Below are 23,425 nucleotides of genomic sequence, written 5' to 3'. Positions count from 1 at the left end.
AGGTCCCGAGATGAGATCCTCAGACCCCTCGTGAGATGTGAGCTGAGATGCTGGTGCGCTTGGCCCTGGGTTCCTCCTAATGCAAGACAATGCTAGACCTCATGTGGCTGGAGGGTGTCAGCAGTTCCTGCAAGAGGATGGCATTGATGCTATGGACTGGCCTGCCCGTTCCCCAGACCTGAATCCGATTGAGCACATCGGGGACATCATGTCTCGCTCCATCCACCACAGACTGTCCAGGAGTTGGCAGATACTTTAGTCCAGGTCTGGGAGGACATTCCTCAGACCATCTGCGACCTCATCAGGAGCATGCCCAGGCATTGTAGGGAGGTCATTCGGGCACATGGAGGTCACACACTACTGAGCCTCATTGTGACTTGTTTTAAGGACATTACATCAAAGGTGGATCAGCCTGTAGTGTGGTTTTCCACTTTGATTTTGAGTGTGACTCCATATCCAGACCTCAATGCGTTGATAAATTTGATTTCCATTGATAATTTTAGAAAGGACAGGAGTGGACAGCATGGGAGCGGATGGACGGCATGGCAGGGGGAGTAAGGGAAGCAAGGAGGGGGTTAATGGTGAGACAAGGGGAGGTCAGTGAGAGGTGGAGGGGTCAGAGGAATGTGATGGGGCGGCCCAAGGAGGAGGTGTTATAAGGGGCAAGTGTGGCAGGAACAAGTCAGTCCGGAGCAGAGGAGAAGTTTGCCTGCCCGCCCTATGGTTTGGGGGTTTGTAATTGTCGCGGCGGCTGGAGAAGGAGGGGGAAGAGGAGGTATGGAAGGAGAAGGAGGCGTGGTGATGGTATTGTGTAGCTGGGGCGGTACCAAGCTGGGCTTGGAAAACCCCTGCGGGCATGGTCCCAAAGGGAGGAGAAGGTCTCTGAAGGTGGTGTCCTGGGGTTAAGTTTATGGACAACCCAGGGCAAAGTAGGAGATCAGAATGTCAAGTTGCCTCTAATTCCCCCTCCTTTTGGAATGAGATAAAATATGTTTTTGCACTAATTTTTGCACTGTTATTTATGATGATGGTTATTTTCAAGTAATGTTTGGTGTTATTTAATAAAATGGCCGCTGTGGCCTTTTTCCACCCAACAATAGAGTCTGTGTATTTTGTTACGGGAAGGTTGATGGTGGAAGGAAGCGGAGCTTTACGCTCCCCTAGTCATGTGAGATTTTGCCTTCAGCACATTCAACTATGTAAAAACGAAAGTATTTCATATGATTAGTTCATTCATTCAGATCTAGGATGTGTTATCTTAGTGTTACCTTTATTTTTTTGAGCAGTGTACAATATACAGGGGGAAGAAAGCGAATGTAGAAAGCTGAGGATAGATAATAAAACTGGGGGTGGAGTGGGGGGAGGGGTTTGGTCAGATGTAACTGATAAGAGAAAAGGAAATATGAATAAAAACATCATGTGTATGTACATTAATGCTAGAAGCCTCAAAAATAACGATAGAGAAACAGAAACACAACCACACATCCACCATTTGTATAATGATCTGATTGCTTCTCAGCATAATTTGAAAAACTAACAGATTGTTATTATACATTTTGATCAAAAAGTACAAGCCCACTTGCCACGTCAAGGCCACCTAGTCAGAGTGGGTCCCTTACCTAACACTAGTGCCGCGCCACTGCCTCCGCGACACAATGCCCACAGGGGGAGCGACCCAGTGGCAGACAGCCCCACTGCCCAACCAAGCCCCTGGTTCTGGACCACACCATCCCAAAAACAAAGCATCACAGAAACAATGGCCCCAATAGAGCAGCCTCAAAAATAAGATGGAGGAACTGGAACTATTAATATTGGAAGAAGACTATGATATATTGGGGATAAGTGAAACATGGCTGGATGCAAGCTAGTACTGGGCAGTTCATATACAGGGTTACAGTCTGTTAAGAAATTGATGCTGCAGATGCGATACTGACCGTCCCTAGAGTGTATCTCCTGCTGTACCTGTGTGTTCTGCTTTGTCTGCCCATAACAGCAATCCACCGCTATAAGCAGACACACAGGGATCTGTGAGTCGCATGCTTTTGCGCTCTGTACTCACATACAGTCTGTGAGTACATTGCGCGTATCTGCACGTAGCGGCGGATTGCTGCTACGAGCAGACAGAGCAGGACACACAGGCAAAGCAGGATGCACACTCTAGGGACGGTCAGTAGTGTATTTGATGCTGCAGATGCGCTACCTGTGACCCTACTTAAATAAGACGAGTAGATGGGGAAGCAAAGAAGGGAAAAATTATTATTATGGGGGACTTCAACTACCCTGATATAAACTGGGAAGGAAAAACACCTTTCTCAACTAGTGCAGGACCCAACAAGATGGAGGGCATTTTTGAACCTCATACTAACCAATAGGCCAGACATAGTATCCAAATTAGAGGTAGGGGGTCATCTTGGTAATAGTGACCACAACATAATAAGTATTTATGTATCCTAGGATTGGGCTACAAAAACATTAAACTTCAAGAAGGCCCATTTCCCACAACTAAGAGAGGACCTTTGTGACCTAGGTTAGAACTTTGTCCTCCGTAATAAAAGTACACAAGCTAATGGGAGCATCCTGAATAGATCTTGTGAACAGCATATAACCTATGGGAATAAACGTGTTAGAAATCGTCGAAAACTCTATGTGGTTAACTAAAATAGTTAGCGATGTGATAAATGATAAAAGGAAAGCATTTAGACTACTAAAACAAGATCGCAGTGGGGAAGCATTAAAAAATGATGAGGAGAAGAATACATTCTGGAAGAAACAAATAAAATTAGCAAAAATTGCAACAAAGACAACAATTCTCATAGAAAGTAGAAATAACCCAAAAATATTCTTCACCTGCATAAATGATAGGAAACTTAAAGGGGTATTCCAGGCAAAACCTTTTTTATATATCTATATATATATATATATATATATATATATATATATATATATATCAACTGGCTCCGGAAAGTTAAACAGATTTGTAAATTACTTTTATTAAAAAATCTTAATCCTTCCAATAGTTATTAGCTTCTGAAGTTTTCTGTCTAACTGCTCAAAGATGATGTCACGTCCCGGGAGCTGTGCATGATGGGAGAATATCCCCATAGGAACTACACAGCTCCTGGGACGTGAGTCATCAGAGAGCAGTTAGACAGAAAACAACAACTCAACTTCAGAAGCTAATAACTATTGGAAGGATTAAGATTTTTTAATAGAAGTAATTTACAAATCTGTTTAACTTTCCAGAGCCAGTTGATATATAAAATAAAGTTTTGGCCTGGAATACCCCTTTAAAACTGAAAATGTTGGTTCTCTAAGAAGTAATCTGGGTGTAATGGTAGAGATGAGAAAAAGGCCAATTCACCAAATGCTTTCCACTCTACTGTATTTACACAGGAAAATCACATAACATGAAAAGTGATAATGTAAATTCTCTGTCTATTCCTAGGCCTCTTACAATGACAAAGGAGCATCCTCTAGGTCTACATCACAGACATGGATTCTTTACTGTAAGAGTATAGCGAAAATAGAAAAATGGAACAAATGGGGCGCTATCTAAGTGCCGTTACTGAGTTCTACCAGTAAAATAGGATATACAGTTGCAAGGTGAGATCAACACACTCACCTTTTTATGTTGCGCTTCAGGCACAACACTGATAATCACATTGAAGAGTGTGCCATACACTCATGAAGCTCCCCGTGGCCGCCGTGCATCAGTCCCGATCATCTGCAATGTCGGTCAGGTCAGTAGTTAAGCTGGTGCTGGAAGAGGGCTACAAGGTATCCGTTCCGGCAAAAAAAAGGATGCTAGACTGGTCACCTGGTAGAAGGAATCTTTGTGTCCCAATCATGGGATGCTGGAGTAAAGATTCGGAAGATGTGTGTAGTAAACGTTTCCCTTGTTTATTGGATAAAGAGTGACAACGCATTTCGGGAGGTGTCCCTCGCTTCGTCAGGTCATGATAACAAACATAAAAACCATTACTTTTATACATGTACAAGTTTACAAAAGAGCGGGAGAAAAAAAAGTGCGGAAGTAAAAACGCCCTTTACTGTAAGAGCAATGAGACTATGGAACTTTATGCCACATGATGTTGTGATATCTGACTCAATAAACAAGTTCAGGGTGGGCCTGGATGTTTTTCCAGAAAAATATAATATTACAGGTTATGGCTAATATGTAGGGATTTATCTGATGCCATATAGGAGTTGGGAAGGAATTTTTTCTCTGTTATGGGGCAATTGGCATCAGCCTCATGGGGGTGCCTTCCTTTGGATCAAAACAGTAGGGTTTTTCGGTTTAACTTGATAGCCTTATAAACTATATAACTATGTAACTAAGCAGTGTTTTTCACTGACTGACACCCAACTTTGTTATAGCTCAGAATCCTGTCAGGTGTCAGACTCTTGGAACAGGTAATCCCATCGGGTCCTGTTGATTCTAAATAAAAAAAATGTACATTGCCAGATACTGAAAGCACATCCATTGTGTATTCATCAGATGCATGCAGTGCACCTTGTATAGGATTTACACATATACATATTTATGTATCTCATAGGCTTTAAAGCTGTGGATGTAAAACAAACTTAAAAAGCCGATGCCTGCATTTTTTGTCCCATTATAACTCCATTCACTTGTCACTTTCTGGAATCTAAGGCTTCCTTCAAAGAGTGGAGTATGTGTTCCCTCAGTTGGCCTCTTGTGAGTAGAAGTTTATTAATTTAATATCTCCAGTGTTGGCTTAAGAAATGAAAGATGGATGACAATGTGGTCGCCATTACACAAAATCTTATAACATGCAAGTCAGTAGCCACAGATGATATTGATATACAATGTTTATACAGCAAAGATTCACTTTGTAACTACATCCCATCACTTATTGTCAGGGACCGACTGGGGACAGGGAGAGTGAGCCCTAAACTGACCCTAAAAGCGCTCTCCCTGCCTACTTGCCCATCCTGAACTAAAGTGCAGGGGCCTAATAAAAACACATACTAATAAATAGTCAGTCACAAGCCAGAAACATAACAGGAACATAGAACTCTATAACAAATTAAGTTCAGAGGACACAGATCAGAGAGTTAGTACAGAGGACACTATATCAGCGGACATGGACAGAGGACACTATAGATCAATGGACATGAACAGAGGACTCAGTGAACAGAGGACTTTATAGATCCATGGTCATGAACAGAGGACACTATAGATCAGTAGTCATGTAAAGAACTCCAGAGATCCGAATAAAGAACTAATAAACATATAGAGTTCAAAAAGCCAGACAGGGAAAAAGATGAGTCTAAAAAGACTCCAGGAACAAACAGGAATAAGCATATAGAACACTGTTCACACTGAACACAAGACAGGATAAATCACAATCCCTCAGAACACCTCCAGTAGACAAGGATGTCCCAATGGAGCAGAAACAGGGATGCCTAGTTACAACGGATACAACAGGATATAAATATAGAACACTGTTCACACTTAACAAGACAGAAATCGCAATCCCTCAGGAAACCTCAGGTAGACAGGATTGTGCCCATGGAGCAGAAACAGGGATACCAGATAGGACACTGTTCACACTGGACACACAAACTGGAAACTCCACTCCACTATAAGAGTAGCCAATAATAATAAATCCAAATAGACTACTAGCAGCACATTCCACAGTGTGGTCAGAAGCTGATCCAGTAGGAAAACAGAAATATAAAACACAGAACTTAGCAAACACAGTGTGAACAGACACATAGAAGAAAAGATATACAAATCCTAAAACCGACTAAACAAACACAGCTTAAAATCGCTAAGAGCATGCCACCTAACATGGCTAGAACCAGAAAATACACAGTGCATGCTAAAACAGAGATAGTAGATTAAAAGCTCAAATAAGTCTCCATTAGCAGCATGGCAGTAGCAAGATGTAATGAAGTCCAAATGAAGTCAGGATGAAATGAAGACAATCACCAGCCCAGAGGCAATGTTGGGCTGACTTTAAATAGACACACCCTAAAGGCTGTAGGCTAACAGAGGCAGAGGCTGAAAAAGCCAGAGACAGTAACTATTCCCCCCTGACCAGGAAACATAAAACTGTTCACACACAGCAAATCCAATAGCTGTGTGAGAACACAGACCAGGACAGACATGACCCTTATCCTGTACTAATCCTTAGTTATTCTCCAGAGATACAGTCAAACTTTTTCTCTTTGTTATTAGAAATCACCATCGAGCTTGTGAAATACTGTAATATATAGGTGGGCAGTTAGTTCGTCCAACATCAGAGGAATATACATCAACACCTTATATAAAGATGATACTAGACTCGCAGAGAAAGCTCTGTACAGACTCTTAACAAACAGGAAGTGCTGGGACAGGAAATTTCAACCCTGGAGGTGTAAGGTCTAGAATCAGGCTATAACTCAGGATCAGTACAGGATAAGTAATGTAATGTACACAGTGGACCCCACCAGCAGAATATTGAGTACAGCTTTGAAGTATAATACAGGAAATAACTCAGGATCAGTACAGGATAAGTAATGTAATGTATATACACAGTGACCCCACCAGCATAATAGGGAGTGCAGCTCTGGAGTATTATACAGGATATAACTCAGGATCAATACAGGATAAGTAATGTAATGAATGCACACAGTGACCCCACCAGCAGAATAGTGAGTGCAGCTCTGGAGTAAAATACAGGATGTAACTCTGGATCAATACAGGATAAGTAATGTAATGAATGCAAACAGTGACCCCACCAGCAGAATAGTGAGTGCAGCTCTGGAGTATAATACAGGATATAACTCAGGATCAGTACAGGATAAGTAATGTACACAGTGACCCCACCAGCAGAATAGGGAATACAGCTCTGGAGTATAATACAGGATATAACTCAGGATCAGTACAGGATAAGTAATGTAATTAATGTACACAGTGACTCCACCAGCAGAAAAGTGAGTACAGCTCTGCAGTATAATACAGGATATAAATCAGGATCAGTAAAGGATCAGTAATGTATGTACACAGTTACTCCACCAGCAAAATAGTGAGTGCAGCTTTGGAATATAAATAGGATGTAACTCAGCATCAGTACAGTATAAATGATGTAGGTGCACAGTGACTCCACCAGCAGAAAAGTGAGTGCAGCTCTGGAATATAACGGTACTCATACCATGTTTGCTTTGGATTTGAAGCTGCAGATTTGATGCCGTGTAAATCTGTTCAACGAATCGAGTGAACACAGCACCAAATCCGCAGAAAACATGGTAGGTGTGAATGTAACCTAATAAAGAAAATGATTCAGGATCAGAACAAGTACGGTATTTATGCCATAGCTGCTGGTTATAGAGATGCATTTATTCTGTTGCATTAACCTCATTATATTCACATATTCTCGTCTTCTCGGCGGCGGTGACTGACACAATATGGCTGTGCCTTTGATGATCGCATCGGATTCGGTTGCCGTTTAATGTACATGTTTCCTTCTGAAAAAAACTGAACATTGTGGATTTAGGGAAACATGAAACTTTTCTTTCCAAACTGGTTGTCAGCAGATTTCTTTAGTTGCTCTTGTCCCCTGCATTAGAGACCACTCAGCTCCGGGAGTCATATCGTCTGATAGATCCAGAGTGCAGCGCAGTGTTTTTTGGGATGAAATTAGTTTGTTCCAGAAGCAGCTGTTTCTGCAGGTCTGCTCATCACCATGTAGCGTTCCGCCCGCTCTTCGCTTTGCTTTCATGTCAGCCAGGCGATTCGCCTAAAAATCGGAGACAAATTGCAACAGAACCGTCAATAAGAGCTGCATTAATCTCTTTGGGAAGAGACAGCTCCTCGTCTCTGCGTGTTTTTTAAACTCCATCAAAGACATGTTTTAGGTTTCAAAATAGGTTCCACTCATTCGATAATGAGGAATCTTCCCCGGCAGAGACGCTTTCTTGAGAATGGCTCATTCTTTCAAGGAGAGTTTCATATTTACACTTAAAAGCAATACTGTAACCTCAAGGAGTGGAGAAAAAACTATGGCAAGAACAAAGACGTCCCTATTTGAATAGAAAGAGTGTTGTGAGAAATCATATTTCCTTCAGCGATATCATTATCTGCTAAAATAGGTCCTAGCTTTTAACCCATTGGAGAAAGGATCTACATCGCACATTATACAGTGGAGGCCTAGTACATGTCCCCGCTAATCAGAATGGGAGACTTTTATACAGGGGTTAAACTTCCACCCATGACAAACTTACAATACTCATTACTGCAGGTCTAGTTCTTGAACCATTGAGAGCAAGAATGTCCTGACAAGGGATGAGCGAATCGAATCTGACGAATCCGAATTCGTAACGAATTTCAGGAAAAATCTGATTCTTAACTAATGCGAATATTGCTGTGATTATATTGCGCAAATCACTTCATTAAACTCCATTTAGTGCGATCCAGGCTCCAGTGGCCAGGTCTAAAATGGCGGATCCACATGTGAGGATATGGGGCAAGGAATTCTGGGAAGGAGGGAACAAGGGAAGGCGGGATGACCCTGAATCACATGCAGCATGCAGCCTATGAGCAGCCAGTCACCCCTGTGATGTCACACTAATAATTGGCAGCCATCTAGTGGCCAGTCACATCAGCATTCTATTACAGAGAGAGAGGGACAGACAGCAGTGTGTGTGTTGCACAGAAAAGCATTTTTACAACAGCGATTCACCTCCCAGTCACATCAGCGTTTTATTGTAGAGAGAGAGGCACAGAGAACAGTGTGTTGCACAGGAAAGCTTTTTTACAGCAGCAATTCACCTCAAGCCAAAATCCAGCCTAGAAGCACTGATAGGGAAAGGAGTGAGATTTAGAGAGAGAGTGCAATTTTGGGTGTAGTACACAGCGACTGTGTGCTGCAGCACTGATGTGTACAGCAACTGAAAAGCCAATAGTAGCCAGACCGTTAGGGTGAGCAGAGCACTAAAAGCATATTGTCCTCTATTAAGTGTAACCTGTGTGTACATATAAGTGGTGTACCATTTTGTTCCTGTTAAAGTCTTAAGGGCCTAGATACTGTATAAGGCCATCAAAAGTATACACCTTCTGGTGTTGTAGACAAATAACTGTTTTAAGCGTACTGGAGCGCATTGTCCTCCCCTCATAAGTGCATACCACATACATACATCTAAGTGGTGTACCATTTTCTTCCTGCTAAAGTCTTAAGGGCCTAGATACTGTGAAAGGCCAGCCAAAAGTACACACTTGCTGGTGTTGAAGACAAATACTTTTTTTAAATTTTTATCAAATATCTTTTTATTAATTTTACAACGTCACAACACTACAACATAGCAAGAGAAATCTTCTCAGGTTGGCATAAGTAGGATTTGTGTAGACATATATCTGTAGTCTTTTAGGGCTTCAAAGAAACCAAGCGTTTTTACATGTGTTATCTAAACTGAAAAACATTTAACAGTTATACTTAGTAATCAAAAAGAAAAGGTAGGGAGGGGAAGGGGTGGTGCAGGGAGGGAGGGCATTGGGAAGTGTCGAGTTTGGAAGGATTGATATGGGTAAGCTTCGGAGTGGCTGCTGCATGTATAGACGGTCATAGTACACTATGCTGGAGTAGAAAGATGACAAATTCACCAGAGGTGGTGTACTACCAGTAAGGAAATGAGCTACACTACTTCAGATGACTCATTTTGAACTTTGGATAGGATGGTGTTCTGCCCAAGGTCCGGGGACATAGGGCCGGCTTTGCAATGATCTGTCCTGCAGTGCTGCTGTCAATCTCTGTTCATAACTCCCTGTCCCTACAGTAACTGGAGACCAACCATGGTTGCCAGATTTTAACAAACTTATCGTATGTGCGGAGCATTCTATGGTGCATCCCCTCAAATCGACAGATCTGGTGAACTTTAGTGAGCCACTCTTCTATGGAAGGTGGGTCGGTTTGAAGCCAGTGGATAGGAATGATGGATTTAGCAGCCATTAACAAATGTGTGAGAAGCAAAGATTTCCCCACTGAGTAGCCAAGGTAGTGTAGGCCCAGTAACGCAGCAGCTGGGGAAATCGTTGACAAATACTTTTTTAAGTGTACTGGAGTGCATTGTCCTCCCCTCATAAGTGCATACCACATACATACATCTAAGTGGTGTACCATGTACCATTTTGTTCCTGTTAAAGTCTTAAGGCCCTAGATACTGTGAAAGGCCAGCAAAAAGTAGACACCTGCTGGTGTTGTAGACAAATACTGTTTTAAGTGTACTGGTGTGCACTGGCGTGGGAGGTGGTGTTGCAAGCGTTCAGGCTCCTGAAGCAGACACTGTTGAGGAACCTGAGGAGGACATCAGTCCGATGATGATGAAGCCAATCGCACTTGGGAGACGGATGCAGAAGGGGCTACATCATCATCAGGAGAAGAGGGCTGCAGGTTGCCAGTGAGGCAGCAGCTGAGCCAGTAAGGTGGTAGCATGGTTGGCAGTCAGCATGGTGGCAGAAGTGGAAAGTCTGGAGCCAAATGTGCCCGGAGTAGACCACCTGCTTCGTGGCAGCCTACCTTCCCAGGAGGTAGTGGAACATGGGTTCTTGGAGTCGACGGCAATAGCAGTCAGTGTGGACTGTTGGTGGTTAAATCAGCAACTCTGTGGTGAGGCAGTTTTTCATCAAGCATCCAGAGGATGTTAACCTGGCCACATGCAAGATGTGTCGGTAGAAGGTGAAGCGTGGCCAGGGTCCCAATGTTGGCACCATGGCCCTGCGTCAACATATGCAGCGTCACCATAAAGCAGCCTGGAAAAAACGTGGCTCCGATGTGGTGGTCCAGCCTGCTGCATCACCCAGTGACACGCCGCTCCCTGTTTCAGCCAGCCAAGGCTCCACCCCCTCAGCCGAAGGGAGCTGTGTGTCATACCCATCTTCTGTCGCTCCAGATGCTCCTGCTCCTCCTACTTCGAGTCAGTCATTCCAACAGCAATCGATCGGTGAAGCCATGTCCAAGAGACAACAGTATGTGCCCACTCATCCAACAGCACAGAAGCTGAATGTGCTCCTGTCCAAGTTGCTGGTGCGGCAGTCCCTCCCTTTTCAAGTGGTGGAATCTGCACCTTTCAGAGAACTGATGGCTCGTGCCGAGCTGAGGTGGAGAGTCCACAATTTTGTGGAACAGAAGGTGGGCCAGTCCTTGAGCCTGTCGGTGTGTACCAAAGTGCACGGCAGCGCTGACGTGTGGAGCTGTAACTACGGTCAGGGACAATACATGTCCTTTATGGCCCACTGGACGAATGTGGTTCCTGCACAGCCACAACAGCAACTTGTACAGGTCACGCCGCTTCCGCCTCCACGCTCTCAGGCCGTTGGTCCTTTGACAGTGTGTAACTCCGCCTCCTCTGTCTCCACTGGACAGACAAGTCTCAGTGCCCCTCCAGCATACCATGTGTGCAGGACACGGTGGTGTCACATGGTTTTACTTGGTGAACGGAGTCTGACTGAGGAGAAACTGCGAAAAGTCATTCATCAAGAAATCGAGTCATGGCTTACTCCACGAAAACTGGACATCGGAACCATGGTGACCGACAACGGGAAGAACATCTTGTCTGCGCTGCGACAAGGAAGCCTGAGACATGCGCCCTGCATTGCACATGTGTTCACTCTGGTTGTCAAGCGATTCCTGAAGAGTTCCCCCTATCTGCAAGACATCCTAACAATGGGAAGGAAACTTTGCATGCATATCAGCCACTCTTACACAGCAAAGCACACCCTCCTTGAGCTGCAGTGTCAGAATGGAAACCCCCAATATACTCTCATTGGAATTCCACCCTCCATATATTGGACCAACTATACGAACAGAGAAAAGCCCTCATCAATTTCTTGATAATCCAAGCGGATAGGGGGACACCCCTGTGTAACTTCAATGTCAACCAGTGGCAGCTCATACGTGACACCTGCAGTTTGCTCTTTGAGGAAGCCACTTTATTAGTCAGTCACCAGGATTACAGGACGAACAACATCATTCCACTGCTTAATTTACTACAACACTGGTTGGAAACTATCGCTGATCAGGGCGCTGGAGACATGGTGCCTACATCTCAAGGCCACATGAGCCCTGTGGGGCTGAACTAGAGGAGGAGGGGGAGGGGCACAGTGGTGCACAGTTTAGGTTTTGCGAGATGGGCAGTTTTTCTAGTCATCTGACAGGAGAGGAGGAGCAGGAGCAGCTAGAAGAGCTAGAGGGTTACGAGGAAAGCGAAACACAGGGCCCAGACACACCGTGGCAGAATGCAGTGGAGATGGAGGCAGGGAGTCCCTCCAAGTCACTTGCACAAATGGCACGATGCATACTCACTTGCTTGCATAGTGACCGCCGAATTGTCACCGTTCAGCAGCAGGATGACTTCTGGCACTCCACCTTATTGGACCCTCACTACCAGCACAAAATGAGGGCCTTTTTTACACCCACTGAGAGGGAGGACAACCTGACCTACTACAGAGACATCCTACGTAGTCAGTTGGCCGATGCCTATCTACGCCATCGTCTATCCTTTCACAGGTCTGACTCGGAGGGCCCCCTGCGCTCACGTTCCACTGCCATGGCTGCTGGGGAGCGGTGGGGTTGGGTTGGCAGGAGCAGTACCAGCTCCACCAGCAGCAGCCTGAGTCTACAGTCGCTGATGAGTAGCTTTCTTCACCCGCAGAGTGAGGCAACTCAACAGCAGCAGGTAGACATTGAGCAGGATCTGAACCAGCAGGTTGTGGCATACCGTGACATGACCATGCCAACACACCTTGAAGACCTGCTGGACTTCTGGGCAGCCAAACTTGATTTTTGGCCGCAACTAGCAGAGTTTGCCCGGAAAAAGCTGTCCTGTCAGACCAGTAGTGTGCCATCAGAGTGGGTGTTTAGTGCGGCGGGGGCCATAGTAACCCCATGGAGAACTCATCTGTCCACAAAAAATGTGGACAGTCTGACCTTTGTGAAGATGAATCAGGCATGGATCAGCCAGGATTTCCACCCACCAATGCCTGATGCATCAGAGTAGATTGATCATGGTGCCACACCAACACTTCCCAAATATGGATAGTGCAAAACATATTTAAGGTGCTGCTCCCCAGTTACAGACATTCCTCCACATCAGACCACATGTAAGTTTTGAGGATATGTATTAGCTAAAACTTAAATTTTCTTAGGATAAAATGTATGTACCCACAATTTTTTTTTTTTTATAAAACAAAAGGCAAGATGTGCAAAAAATACCATGTGCCTCCTACACCACCAAGTATTGATGTGATGCAAAGAAGGGAACAATGTATGGTCCATTGTAACCGGTGGGGGTAAAAATTTCCCCTGTAAGGCCCTACTCTCTCATTATTAATTCCCTTCTTGGCAAGTGTTCCTTGCCCTAAAAAGGGCAGCCCCACACAAAAACCTCTCCCTATTTCCACCTACAAACACTGCCATTTCACAGGGTTTTTAGGTGGAAATAGGGAGAGTTTCCTGTGTGGGGCCGCCCTTTTTAGTGCGAATAGCACTTGCCAAGAAGGGAAATAATAGGGCAAGAGTAGATCCTTACACGGGACTTTTTTACCCCACCTACTACTATGGACAAAACATTGTTCCTTCCACCTTTTCGAGGAAAGTGTTACTTGTCTTAAAAAGGGCGGCCCCACACAGGAACCTCTCCCTATTTCCACCTAAAAACCCTGGGAAATGCCAGTGTTTGCAGGTGGAAATAGGGAGAGGTTCCTTTGTGGGGCTGCCCTTTTTTAGGGCGAGTAACACTTGCCAAGAATGGAATTAATAATGCAAGTGTAGGGCCTTACAGGGGAAGTTTTTATCCCCACCGGTTACAATGAATACGTTGTTCCCTTCCACCTTTTAGAGGTCTTTGCATCACATCAATACTTGGTGGTGTAGGTGGCACATGGTGTTTTTTGCACGCCTTTCCTTTTGTTTGATTTCAAAAATATTTTAGGTACATATATTTTATCCTAAGAATAATATTGAAAGTTAAGTTTTACGTAATGCATATCCTCAATACTTACTTGTGCACACTTACACTTTTACAAAAGAGACCGTTTTCTTCTGCCTACCTGCCTCAGCTACTATTTTGATCCTGCCACCCGCCTGATGCCCCACATCTGATGCCAAGTTCTCCTTTTTCACCCACTTCCGTCACCGGGCACTGGTATTGCCACCCACCGCCCCACTATATAACCTGGTCACTTTCAGGACTCCTGATGCTGCTGATGCCACCTCCAGACTGTCTCAAACTGCCACCATATGTTCTTCTCATGCTGATGTCCGTCCAGGCTATCTCATTCTGCAACTAAATGGTCTCCTCATGCTTCCGCCACCTCCAGGCTGTGTCATTCAGTCACTATATGGTCTCCTCATGCTGCCGCCAACTCCAGGCTGTGTTACTGTACTGCCATGTTGTCTCCTCGTGCTGCTGGCACATTAAATAAAACTTTTTAGGTTCATCTATTTGAAATCTTCAATTTAAATGTTAAAAAATATCTTTAATCTATTCACTTGTGAGGCCCTATCGTCAGGCTGTTGCCACATTCAGGCTGGGTCATTCCGCCACTATATGATCTCATGCTACCGCCACCTCCACACTGTGTCATTCAGGCACTATATGGTCTCCTCATGCTGCCGCCAACTCCAGGCTGTGTCATTCAGCCACTATATGGTCTGCTCTTGTTGCCACCAACTCCAGGCTGTGTCATTCAAGCACTATATGGTCTCCTCATGCTGCCGCAACCTCGCAACCTCTATGCTGTGTCATTCAGCCACTATATGGTCTCCTCATGCTGCCGCCACCTCCACGCTGTGTCATTCAGGCACTATATGGTCTCGTCATGCTTCCACCAACTCCAGGCTGTGTTATTCAGCCACCATATGGTCTCCTCATGCTCTCGCCAACTACAGGCTTTCATTCAGCCACTGTATGGTCTATTCATGCTTCCGCCACCTCAGGGCTGTGTCACTGTACCGACATGTGGTCTCCTCATGCTGCTGGCACATTAAATCAAACTTTTTAGGTTCATCGATTTAAAATCTTCCATTTAAATGTTAAAATATATCTTTAATCTTTTCAATTGTGAGGCCCTATGGTCTCGTCAGGCTGCCGCCACCTCCACACTGTGTCATTCAGCCACTATATGGTCTGCTCTTGCTGCTGCCAACTCCAGGCTGTGTCATTCAGGCACTATATGGTCTCCTTATGCTGCCGCCAACTCCAGGCTGTGTCATTCAGCCACTATATGGTCTCGTCATGCTGCCGCCACCTCCATGCTGTGTCATTCAGTCACTATTTGGTCTCCTCATACTGATGCCACCTCCAGGCTCTGTCATTGTGCCGCTCTGCGACATTGATTCTAATAGCAACGCCTCTAATCGGCATGTCATACTGAATAACAGTATTATTTCACTAACCCAGGACACACCCTATGCGTGTTACAGCAAGGTAAAAGTGTTCTACACCCCTATTGAGGCTTTCTGTAAGCCAGAGATTGCCGTTTTTAATACAGATTTGCCGCAAATAAATTTGTATCAAACCGAATTTTGGGAAAAATTCGGCGAATTGGCCGAACCAAATTTTTTAAAATTCGCTCATCTCTCATCACTTGAACATGCTTGAGAAAGACGATGTGAGATCGTTGTTTTGTTGTGCTGAGGATGGAATAAACTTCACTTGAATTTGCCAGAATTTTGTGTGCTGTGATCTTTCCTTTGGATATGGAAGCGTTGGATCTCTGACCAGGGTTCAGATGATGGCGAACACCAACTGATTGGCCTTTTGTGGACTTGGATGTGCTGCTTTTTTCTATTATATATATATATATATATATATATATATGTATATATATATATATATATATATATATATATATATATGGATGTGGAATTCCTATCGCCCGACGCCCGGGACTAGCAGTTTTGGGCGCCGGGCAGGTGAATTTGTCCGGCCCTTAGCCCAGCTTCGGGCAAGCAGGGCCGGACCTGACAAGTGCGGTGGCGATCTGCAGTCTGTATGGAGCGGGCTGCCGACTCCTGCCCGCTCCATACTCTGCCGCCTCCGACAATAAAAAACTGTATCCTCTGAAGCAGGGCAGGGGAGATGAGAAGCTGTGTATTTGTCTTCTCTCTCTCCTGCTCTGAAGACGTGTGGGGGGGGGGGGGGGGGATGAGGGGGCGCTGGCTTCTTGCTCCCCTTGCAGACCTGCGTCCTCTGCCTTCACTCCCCCCAGCTGTAGCTTCGGAGAGCTGAGGGGAGGAGGCGCGTCTGCACGGGGAGATGCATGTGGTGCTCTGCAGTATGTATGGAGCGGGTTCGGGATTCCTGCCCGCTCCATACTCTGCAGCCCCCGGCTGTTCTCAGTAGCCGGGGGCCGCCGCTAATAGCCAGCATGCGGCGATCGCTGCGGCTGGCTATTAACCCTTTAGATCGCCGCTGTCAAAGCTGACAGCGGCGTCTAAAGGGACATGTGAATGCTCCCTGGTGGGCTAGTGGGGTGGTTCGCCCCCCCGCAGCGTGATCGCAGGGGGGCGATCCACTATAGAGGTAGCCGGATGACTTACCTCTGCTTCCTCCTGTCCCGGCTCTGTCATTGATAGAGCCTGGCTGGACCAGGCTCTATCAATGGATCACAGAGCACACAGATTAATAGAGTTCAATAGAATCTATTCATCTGTCTGAGGAATCGAATGATTCCTCATAAGTCTAATAAAGTGTAAAAAAAAATAAAAAAGTTTTAATAAAAGTTTGAAAGACACATTAACCTATTGGTCTTCAAACTGTGCCCCTCCAGATGTTACAAAACTACAATTCCCAGCATGCCAGGACAGCCGTTGGCTGTCCGGGCATGCTGGGAGTTGTAGTTTTGCAACATCTGGAGGGCCACAGTTTGAAGACCGCTGCATTAACCTCTTCCATGTTAAAAGTTCAAATCACCCCCTTTTCCTATATAAAAACATGCAAACATAATAAAAATAAACATATTTGGTATTGCTTCGTGCGTAATTGTACAACCTATTAAAATATAACATTATGTATCCCGTACGGTAAATGTAAAAAAATACCAAACCACAGATTTGCAATTTTTATAATATCCCATAAAAAAAAAGTTAAAAAGCGATTAAAAAGTCAGATCAATGCCAAAATGGTACCGATACAAAAAAACAGATTATGGCTCAAAAAATGAGCCCTCATACAGCCTGGTATGCGGAAAAAAAATAAAGCTACAGGGGTTAAAAAATGGCAATTAAAAAAATTAGAAAACGTTCAGAATTAGTAAAACATGACGTAAACGATACAAATCTGGTATCGCTGTAATCAGGCGCCTAAAGTATAAAACTAACATGTTACCTCAACCACAAGGTAAATGGCGCAGAAAAGAAAAACACCAAATCTGCAAAATTATCTTTTACTATTTCAATTTCACTTCCCCAAATATATATATATTTTTTGGTTCAGAGAATGTTATTGAAAAATTAAAAGGTATCATTATAGTAGGTAGTTATGGCTATTATAGGGCGAGGAGGAAAAAATTAGTGCGTAAAAGCGAAAATTGGCCGGGACAAGTGGATCGTCATGAGGGACAAGTAGACTTTGCTCCATTTTAGTCCCGTGGACAAGTAGGTTTTTATAAAATTTCCACACCCCTGATATATATATATATATATATATATATATATATATATATACACACACACATATATATATATATATATATATACCAAAACAAATAAGCTCAGAAATTAAAGGGGTACTCCAGTGGTACATTTTTTTTGACTATATGGCATCTTCTTTGTAAGTTTAGTATTTTTGCAATATACATGTGTTATATGTTTTGGCAGCATGTGTGTGTTTTTCGTACTTGTTTGTTGGGCAGGAAGTTCTGTAGTTCAGAGGGTTTTCTTTTACTGTTGTCCACAGTTCTGAGTCTGTTGTGGACAAGATGTCACAGGTTTTTTTTTTTCTCTGTCTGCATGAGAAAAATAAGCCACGCCCCCTCATCTCATCCAGCTGAGTACACAGCTCCTCCCCTCCCCTCCCCCTGCTCTGTATTCTAAGGACATAGATCTGCACAGGAGAAGGAACATAGAGAAGATAAGTGTTATCTGAAGGGGAGGATGAGAAGGTGCACGGGCTGGGGATGTATGGACTGCAGGGGAATAAATCTCAGACTGGAAATGATCTCTATATGTGAAGGGGGAGGGGGGACTCCTGAATGACACATGCTGGGAGTTGTAGTCCCTGTTGTGTGTGTGTGTGTGTGTGTGTATGCTAGTGTTTACAAACCAGTGTGCCTCCAGCTGTTGCAAAACTGCAACTCCCAGCATGCCCTGACAGACTTTGGGCATGCTGGGAGTTGTAGATTTGCAACAGCTGAAGGCACGCTGGTTGGGAAACACTGTTCTAGCCTATTCAGCATACACATCATGTTACACCAGTGATTCCCAACCAGTGTGCCTCCAGCTGTTGCAAAACTACAACTCCTATCATGTCCAAAGGCTGTCAGGGCATGCTGGGAGTTGTATTTTTGCAACACCTGGAGGCACCCTGGTTGGGAAACACTGGTGTATGCCCTACAGAGGTGTGGTGAACTACAACCCCCAGGAGACTACAGAGGCAGCATGCTGGTGTTATACTGAAGACTCCTGAATGACACATGCTAGGAGTTGTAGTCTCTTTTGTGTGTGTATGCCAGTGTATCCCAACCAGGGCTGATTATATTAGTGTGCTGTGTATAAGGGGGCTGACCCGGGAAAATAGTTGGGTGGGTAAAGGGCGGAACAAACAAACAAAAAAAAAAGGAGCCGCCCCAAACCAGCAAGGCATGTGTCATGCTGGGATTTGTAGTTTTCAGTACAACAAGAAACAGGAAATAGAAGCAAAGATAGGAAAACAAAGTGGGGGATAAAAAGACAACAAAGAACGGAAATAGAGTCGTCTAAACAACAAGAATAGAAATGAAACAAAACAAATAGGGTAAGTCAAAAACGGAAAAACACGTTGACCACCGGAGTACCCCTTTAAGTGATATGTAATAATGTGAAATGACACAGGGAAAAAGTATTGAACACACTTACTGATATTTATGCATGCCACTAGTTTCTCCATTCAGGGGGCATCTTGAAACTGTTATTACCAACAATGACTTTTGTACAAAGTATTAAAGGGGTTATCCAGGAAAAAACTTTTTTTTATATATCAACTGGCTCCAGAAAGTTAAACAGATTTGTAAATTATTTCTATTAAAAAATCTTAATCCTTTCAGTACTTATGAGCTTCTGAAGTTAAGGTTGTTCTTTTCTGTCTAAGTAATCTCTGATGACACGTGTCTCGGGAAACGCCCAGTTTAGAAGCAAATTCCCATAGCAAACCTCTTCTAAACTGGGCGGTTCCCGAGACACGTGCCATCAGAGAGCACTTAGACAGAAAAGAACAACCTAAACTATATATATATATATATATATATATATATATATATATAAAAGTTTTTTCCTGGATAACCCCTTTAATACTTTGTACAAAAGTCATTGTTGGTAATAACAGCTTCAAGATGCCCCCTGAATGGAGAAACTAGTGGCATGCATTGCTCTTGTGGGATTATGGCCCATTCTTCCACATCCACACAAACAGTCTTCAAATCTTGAAGGTGCTGTGGGCCTCCTCTATGTGTTTGGGATCATTGTCTTGACGAAATGTCCGCCATCTTTTCATCTTCATCATCCTGGTAAATGGCAGCAATTTTTGTCAAGAATGTCTCGGTATATTTGCCCATACATCCTTCCTTCAGTTATGTGAAGTTTGTCAGTACCATTTGCTGAAAAGCCGCCTCACACCATGTTATTCCCACCGCCAGACTACACTGTTGGTCTGGTGTTGATAGGGTGATGCGTGGTGTCATTTCTCCTCCAATTTTGGTGTGTATCATGGCACCAAACAGTTCAATTGCTCTCATCTGACCGCACTAGATTCTTCCAGTATTTCTCTGGCTTTTCCAAATGTTGTGCAGCAAATAATGTTTAGCATGCTTTTTATTCAGCAATGGAGTCTTGTGTGGTCAGTGTGCATACAGGCCATGGCGGCGGAGTGAATTACTTACTGTTTTCTTACAGTGCCTACTTATACCAGGTCTTTTTTTTTTTTTCCAGAAGCTTAGAAATGCCTTTGCAACCAACACCATTGTGAACGTTTTGCAACAATCAGGTAGTGAAGATCTTGAGACAGCTCTCTGCTTTTACCCATGTGAGATGTCTCATGACATATGTCTTGTGGACACCTTGGCAATGAGACCTTTTTGTAGCCATCAGTTGGGACTGAACCATCTGATATTCATTTGCGCTGAAAAGGGTCTGGATTACTTTATAAATTACTGACAGATTTTTGCTGTTGTCTTGGCTTTCCATGCCTTTTTGCACCTCCCTTTCATCATGTGTTCAATACTTATTTCCTGTGTCAAGTCACATTACACACAACTTAATTTATGAGCCTATTTGTTTTTCGCTTCTTTGTATGTCTGAATTACTTGAGTGGTTACTAACATCTGGTAAAAATAAGGATGTCAATAGCATACAGTGGTCCCTCAACATACGATGGTAATCCGTTCCAAATGGACCATCGTTTGTTGAAACCATCGTATGTTGAGGGATCCGTGCAGTGTAAAGTATAGGACAGTGGTCTACAACCTGCGGACCTCCAGATGTTGCAAAACTACAACACCCAGCATGCCCGGACAGCCAACGGCTGTCCGGGCATGCTGGGTGTTGTAGTTTTGCAACATCTGGAGGTCCGCAGGTTGTAGACCACTGTTAGAGGAAGTTGTACTCACGTGTCCCCGCCGCTACGGACCGTCACCGCTCGTCACCGCTGCCCGGAATGTCGCCGTCCAATGTTGTCGCCGCTTCCCCGAGGTGTCCCCGACATCTGCGCTCTCCGTCGCCGCCATCACGTCGATCTGCACGCTGCTCCTATTGGATGACGGGACGGCGTGTGCAGCAACGTGATGACGATGCAGGGGATCCCGAAGAGGACGCGCCGGAGCCCCGAGGACAGGTAAGTGGTCGTCAGCGGACCACACGGGGCACCGTAAACACCTATCCAGTGGCAGCTGAAGCAGTCTGCGCTGCCGGATAGCCGTTTATGCGATGGCCCCGACATACAAAAGCATCGTATGTTGATGCTGCCTCTGAGAGGCCATCACATGTTGAAATGATCGTATGTCGGGGCCATCGTAGGTCGAGGGGGTCACTGTATTTGTAAATGTAAATATAAAAGTGACTTTCTCATAACAGTGGACACCTTACAAAGAGCTTATTCTTTTTTCTTTTTCTATTATGTCTTATGTGTAAGAATAGGATCTGGCCAGCAGTAGCTTTATTATCCTGTATTTTTATTGTTCTAGGTCTTTATTGCACAGGCCCGTTGCCATTTATATAGTAGATTGCCATATATAAGCATATTGTTTTCTCCCAGTTGGAGATGATGTTATTACAAGGATCCGCTATAAGGCAGATACAATACAGCAAAAGCGAAATGAAGCAATAGACTCCAGCTACTCTGCCTTCTATAAACGCAGACAAGAGCGGACGTGGGCTAATCAGATGCAGTATACATGACATAATGAGGATTGTAGTGATGCGGGGTCTACGGGGACAGCATTGCACTTGATCTGCTCTGGTTCAGCAGCACAACAGCTAAGAGTCCCTGGAAACGGCTTTAAATTGTCGGCAGCCATTATAATGTGAGTGTTTACACTTGCGGTTGCTCAGGGGTCATATCTCCGCATTTCTTTACAAAATGATATGCATGCAGCAAAGAGGACATGAGCCTGCGGGGGTCTAATCCTCTGCAGGTTCCCGCAGATCACTGTACAGAGCTTTTCAGGTTATATTTATATTTATTTCCTGGTAAATACCTGATGAATGCGCCTTTGAGTCCTCTGCGTTCTGCTACCATCTCAGCAGTGATTTATCATACACAGTGATGCAGACCCTCAGCCACTTTCTTTATACTGTATACATGGCTAGTGCTCAGGATGGGGTTAAAGGTTCCATTTCCTGATATTTTTGTAGATGTGTCTTGACCACGTGAGATGATGAGCGTTATGTTAAGTAGGCAAGCTGGGTGTAGTAGCCCTCCAACTGTTATGCCACGTGGCCGGGTGGTGTAGCCAACCTGATGTTTTCCAGAGATCTCTACTGACCTTTTGTACATTGAGTTGTTCTTGTAGAGCAAAGTACAGGAATGAGACCTCTGGACACCAGAATTTCGTGAAAAAACAAAACTTTTTCTACAAATCCAATACAATACAGTCTCTTTATCACAACTTAAGATTTTAGCCAGATGAATGGATACTTGGTCACTGTCCCTTTAAAGGTTAGTTCCGCAGCAGATATACTGAATTGGAAAGCTCCCTTAGGTGCTTGTAGTATTTGTAAATGAAAGGGGTACTCCGGCCCCAAGACACCTTATCCCCTATCAAAAGGATAGGGGATAAGATGTCTGATCGCTGGGGACCCCCGCAATCTAGCATGCAGCACCCACCTGTAAGCACTGCAGGAAGCCACGGGGACAGAGTATCGTGACGTCACAACCCCGCCCCCGTGTGACATCACGCACCACCCCCTAAATGCAAATCTATGGGTGGGGGCGTGACATCTGCACAGAGACACACAGGCCATAACTGTAGGGACAAGGCAGGATTTTTTCACCCAAAAACATACAAATTTTTTGCAAAATTTACATATAATGGTATTATCTACATACTGTATATAAAATATATATAAAATGTTTTTGCAAATGACAGGTACACTTTAATGGGCCGACAGGGAGTACACTGCGGTAAACATTGCCATACCTGACATACAGTATACCAGAGACGTTTTCTGAAAACACAATATGAATGGGGTCTGACTGTAACTTTCATCTTCTCAAAATGGGTCAAGTAGGGTACACTAGACAAAACAATCAAACCAAAAAAAAGAATCTCTGTAGAATTTGGAAATGTTATGTTTTTTTAGTCCAGTCCCACAAAATATAAAGAAAGGATTCTAGAGCAAAGAGGACATCAATGGGATTTCATTTTCCATTTTTGTGTTAGAAAACATCTCATTGCAGACACTAATTTATTTTTGGGGTCTATGAAATAATGCAACTTTAATTTTTTTCTTTTACAAAGTATATGCCTATTTTGTAACTGGAAAATGTTTTATTCACTTGCATAGGTGTGCGTACGGGGTGTGCCGAGTGTGCCTGGGCACTCCCTAATCGCCCCCGTCACATTCGGTGTCACGATTCGGCTGGCAGGAGGTGGATCCTCTGTGCCAGAGAGGGATTGGCGTGGACCGTGCTAGTGGACCGGTTCTAAGCTGCTACTGGTTTTCACCAGAGCCCGCCGCAAAGCGGGATGGTCTTGCAGCGGCGGTAGCAACCAGGTCGTATCCACTAGCAA

General features: G+C 44.2%; 2 long non-coding RNA genes across 2 annotated transcripts in view; one reads left to right on the top strand and one right to left on the bottom strand.

Moving 5' to 3' along the window:
- The window catches only part of LOC130294494 (uncharacterized), a 221,478-nt gene that overhangs the window by 20,742 nt on the left and 177,311 nt on the right, over positions 1-23,425 (top strand). The gene's annotated exons all lie outside the window — the stretch shown is intronic.
- The window catches only part of LOC130294496 (uncharacterized), a 41,026-nt gene continuing 24,467 nt past the window's right edge, over positions 6,867-23,425 (bottom strand). Inside the window, exon 5 of the long non-coding RNA XR_008848521.1 lies at positions 6,867-7,748. This is a non-coding gene — a long non-coding RNA (uncharacterized LOC130294496). The remainder of the gene's footprint in view (positions 7,749-23,425) is intronic.

This window comes from Hyla sarda, chromosome 10, assembly GCF_029499605.1.
Source record: "Hyla sarda isolate aHylSar1 chromosome 10, aHylSar1.hap1, whole genome shotgun sequence".
Classification (NCBI taxonomy): Eukaryota; Metazoa; Chordata; class Amphibia; order Anura; family Hylidae; genus Hyla; species Hyla sarda.
Note: the sequence above shows the minus strand (reverse complement) of the source record. Positions and strands in the feature narration are given on the sequence as shown.